Source organism: Leguminivora glycinivorella, chromosome 21, assembly GCF_023078275.1.
Source record: "Leguminivora glycinivorella isolate SPB_JAAS2020 chromosome 21, LegGlyc_1.1, whole genome shotgun sequence".
Classification (NCBI taxonomy): Eukaryota; Metazoa; Arthropoda; class Insecta; order Lepidoptera; family Tortricidae; genus Leguminivora; species Leguminivora glycinivorella.
In genome coordinates, this window is record NC_062991.1 from 13,202,384 (window position 1) to 13,207,943 (window position 5,560).

Below are 5,560 nucleotides of genomic sequence, written 5' to 3' on the forward strand. Positions count from 1 at the left end.
AAGTGATTGCGACATAATTATATGCATCTCTTTTCCGCCATCTATTTCTCACTACTTCGCTTTTTTCAACATAAGTGTATTTTCCTTGATACATTACTCTATCCTTCCTAATGAAGACTTCTCGAAACTTACATAAAACTGCGGAACCCAAAAACTATTTATACGGAAACTAAGTGATTACGACATATGCATCTCTCTTCCGCCCTCTATCTCTCTCTTTTTCTCACTACTTCGCTTTTTTTCAACATAAATGTATTTTCCTTGATACATTACTCTATCCTTCCTAATGAAGACTTCTCGAAACTTACATAAAACTGCGGAACCCAAAAACTATTTATACGGAAACTAAGTGATTACGACATATGCATCTCTCTTCCGCCCTCTATCTCTCTCTTTTTCTCACTACTTCGCTTTTTTAAACATAAATGTATTTTCCTTGATACATTACTCTATCCTTCCTAATGAAGACTTCTCGAAACATACATAATGCTGCGGAACCCAAAAACTATTTATACGGAAACTAAGTGATTGCGACATTAAGTCGCGACTCGCGCCGAATATGCCGTATGCATTATGCATCGCGCGCCTGCGCTCTATTCTGACTTCATTCACACCGTATGGTGTAAATATTCAACGTTTAAAGTTTTTTTTTTACAAATTGACTTATATCTGAAATAAGCTTTATAGTCAAAGGATTATGTGTTAGGATTAGGATCTATTCGTATCTGCAACTTGTATGGGAAGTACCGTCATTGCATTTCAATGCGTCTATGTCAGCTCTAAATTGCGAAACTACTTGTTACTAAAGTAACGTTATTATCTAAATATCATTTTATGAAGCATAAAAAGTAATCATCATTTCAGTTATTAATCGCCCACTGCTGAGCATAGGCCTCACTTCGTGTACGCCACTTATCCCGGTACTGGGCTTATCTCATTCAGAAGTGCCCCGCAGTTTTTCGAATGTCGTCCACCCAACGAGCCAAAGAAGTAATACTAAACTATTACTGCTATTATTAAAGTTGGTAACTGGCGCAGTCCGGTAGGATACGATTGTACTGACTCAAAGTTTTAGAATGATTCAGTTTGTAACTATACGCTCAGTACTAACCTACTTCACCTTATTAGCTTATCGAATTTAAGTAGAAAAGTACGAGTGTAATAAATAAGGTTTTATCAAATTTGATTACTGGCGCAGTTCAATAGGATACGAAAGTTACGTAGGTCAGTTTTACTACGATTAATATGATTATTCAACTTTATTCGGTGCGGTGTGATAGAGCCCCTAGACTAATGAAATAGTACACACATATTTACACAACACAGATATTTGTTCCTGAGTCATGGATTTTTTCTGTGTATATAAGTATGTATTTATCTATTTAAGTATGTATATCGTCGCCTAGCACCCATAGTACAAGCTTTGCTTAGTTTGGGGCTAAGTTGATCTGTGTAAGGTGTCCCCAATATTTATTTATTTATTTTATTTAGTCTATAAATCTGTCATATCGTTGACACCGCTTGTTACTGTACTAACTTACTTACCTTATTGGCTTATAGTACTCAAGTAGTTGTCATTTCAAAGTTGATAACTGGCGTAGTCTAGCAGGATACGGGCGTACCAATACTATCTAATTTCACTATGATTACATAACTTTATTTAGTACGGTGTGAGAGACTCCTTACACTAATGAAATAGTCCATAAATCTGTGATATCGGTGACACCGCTTGTTACTGGACTAACCTACTTACCCTTATTGGCTTTTGTGCACAAAATAGTATAAAATGGAGAATTCCGAAATTGGTAACTGGCGCAGTCCGGTAGGACACGAATGCATACAATGATTATGTAACCAAGCTCGGTACGGTGTGAGAGACTCTCTACACTAATGAAATAGTCTATAAATCTGTGATATCGGTGACACCGCTTGTTACTGGACTAACCTACTTACCCTTATTGGCTTTCTTTTATTGGGGCTCGTTAGGTGAAATGATTTCGACGGAGTTATGGGATATCTTATTATAAAACTCTGTAAGATATTTTGAATTATTTTATTTTATATAGGTTGTTTATTGGGTCAATTGCCGGGTGAATAGAAGGGTGTGTCACTCTTGTATGGAGAAAAAAAAAGTAGTATATTTTCATTGGGCACAGTTACAAAAACTTGCCAACTAATGCATTTCATCTTCTGCCTCCGGATCCACTTTGAAGTTTTCATATATTTTTTAGTACATTTTGTGTGGTGTGCGGAGTATATCTATGTATTGTCTTCTAATTTAAAATTTTGTTATAAAGATATACCATTATAATATTGGCATCATAATAGCATGCTAAAGGTTCAAAGAAAATAAATGAACAAAAAAACCTCAAAAATTAAAACCTTTTTTACACCCATACAAAATACAAAAACTTCAACTGAAATCCGGAGGCAAAAAATGAAACATAAAAATTTCAAAAAAAATTGTGCACTAATTAATTACAAAATGGCACCTTTTTGTGACTGTGCCCCCTAAGAAAATAAAAAAGTGAAAATGACCCACCCTAGTGAATAGTACCTATACAATGTAGAAAGATAAGTCGGATTTGAAGGGAAACTACCTTAAATCGTTATTCTGGCTTACTTTACTTAAGATATAAGTGGCGCACACGAAGGGAGGCCTATGTTCAGCAGTGGACGATTAATGGCTGAAATGATGATGATGATGATGATTTTACTTAAAGGAGACAAAAGAGTATTGATTTTCTAAAACTTGCTTGCCTCGCTCGGGACTCGAACTATCTGAAATTAAACTTAAAGTGGCATATACTAGGACACTGTCCAGCACTGATAGTACCTTAAATATTTTGTTTGTTTTATGAGTGAGATGTTTCAGAGGTTGTATCAATATGTTTGCAACGATTGTTGTAACCTGAACCCAACTTAAAGACTATACAATTTTACAGAAATTGCTAGCAAAATTTACAGTATCCTAAATCAAGGGAGATCCTTACGGCCCAGCCTCGACATTGGTCTAAGCGCGACAGCGGTGAGCGGCGGCCATACATTGGAGCGAGACACAGCGATGGGACTTTTCATTCGCACGTATTGCTGCCGCTCACCGCTGTCCCGCTTAGACCAATGTCGTGGCCGGGCCCATAGAGTATACTGAATAGTATGGTATATATAGAGTTATCAGTCAAGATTTTCGAATGCAGCGCTATCTATTATTAAGTTACGACAACTTTTCATGTAACTTTCCATGTCTAAAGGTTCCTTATAGCACTTAAAGGATGTGGACCCTTTAAACATAGAACGCCACATATTTATGCCGGGATTTTTAATGAAGTTTGATGTAATCATTCATCAACCAGTCACATAAATAACTATTTCTATTTTCTATACGGACTTATTTGCCAAAAAAGTTGACAATAATAAAATTTACAATTTAATTACATGTCGTTCGCTAGTTTGCAGGTGGTTAGACGACATCTAGCGAAAAATTTGGACATCAAAATATACTTATACATTTTACGACAGCAAGTCAACCCAGTTTGCGGGGTTAACAGTGACATCTAGCGAACAACTTGCACTACGACATATAATTGTTTTTTTTTTCGCCCTCTATCGTTGAGTTTCCTAAACATATCCTAACTACATCGGATTTACTATTTCCTTTGACTGAAAATACTGTGGCCGGGCCGTTACGCCACAACTAGGGCAATATCCCACCCTAAAAAGCGTCGTCGAGTGAGTTGTTTCCCAATCAGCCTCATGAATTATTTACCGCCGGGGGAAATAGTTCCCACAGCTTGGGAATTTACCTAATGATCCTTGAAAGATGGTTTGCGCACGTGGTTTTTGAAAGTAGGTTATATTTTGAGTAAATAAATAACAAAAGTTAAAAAAAATCTTTTTATTATTGGCGCGCATGTGAATTTTGTTACATGGCGGACAGTTTGTATATTTAGGTATTTAAATTAATGTAAACAAAATCTACCCTCAAAAGGCTCAGTAGGTAAGCCAATTGATGGTAAATTAAAACGTTATAAGGTACAGCGGGTCAGATCTCAACTGAGGGGCAAATGTAACTGGTCCATTTTTTCCATGTTTTACAATGTTTGCATTATTAAATAGAGTGTCCACCGGTTATATATGATAGGCGTGTTCAGTAGATACATGTAGAATTCAACATCATAGTGTAATAATGGAAAAAATGGATTAGTTACAATTGTCCCCCAGTCGAGATTTGCCCCGCTGTACCTTACGACCAAATAGCTCTAGACATTACTCATAGTGTTATGTTTCTGCCGGTGAATAAGGCTGCCAGAGCTCAACGAGGGTGCGGTGTGCTGGTGACGGAAGGACCTACGGAACTAATTTGTTCCGTCTGAAGCACACAGTAAAAAGGAGTGTACAAGTTCCAAGGACAATTATTGTCCTTTGAGTCGTCGGCAACCCGAATCCTCTTTGGAACTTGTACACTCCTTTTTACTGTGTATGTTACCACGCTGAGAAAACACTTTAAGTTATTTTAAGCAGGAAGTTATTTATTTATTTTATTTATTAGGAAAACTTATAGCTAAAGTTACAAATAGGGCCTGTAATATAGAAACAACGAGCCAATAACAAGTTTCCACAGAAACCGGGCAAAGTACATAAGTAAAGACTGATTTTCGCTTCACCGATTTTTTAGATGATTCCGTTACGGAGCATATCCATTCATTAATAAACTAGTTTTTTTCACTTCTCACTCCTTAGGGAAATAAATTTGAAGTAAGAATATTCTCGGGTAAGAATATTATTATGTTGTCACAATGCTCATTTACTAATGTATGGTTTAATTTTGTCGTTTTCATTATGCTAACGTGTTTCACTATGGCGCTGGTTTCAATCTATATGCTTCTGTAATTTTCTATAATGTGTGTTTTCTATAATTTTTGTTACCTCTGGTGATTGTTTCACCGGATGGTCTGATCGGAAGATCAGCGCTTGAAGTCGCCAGCAATATGCTGAGATCAGATTATTTCATAGCACCTCCTTCTTGTTTATGTCTTCTTATTTGTAACGTTTATTTTTCGTATGTGTCTGTGTGTGTGTTAACGAATAAATGCATTCTATTCTATTCTATTCTATTTCATTTACTCACACAGAGGCTTATTCTGTTTTTATTTATTTATTTATTTACTTTATTTTTTCCGCGGTTTCGACAGCGTACGTAATCTTGTCATCCCATACAAACTTTGGACCCCCATTTCACCCCCTTAAGAGGTGAATTTAAGAAATCCTTTCTGTGTTCCTTTACACCATAATATAAGAAACCTATAGGTCCCTACAAGGACCAGCGGTTTCGACTGTTCGTTGGCATGTCAGTCAGTCAGTCAGTTTCTTCTTTTATATAATGTGATTTAAGCTTTATTGCAGAAATTAACCATAAAAAGTACACATGACGGACTTACCGCCTTAAGGCATTCCTTACCAGTCAATCATTGGCAAAACTGAGATAGTTAGTTTGGTACCCACCTAGAGATGGGTAGGGGTGAGTAAATACTGAGTATTTACCCGTAATTTACTCAAAGCA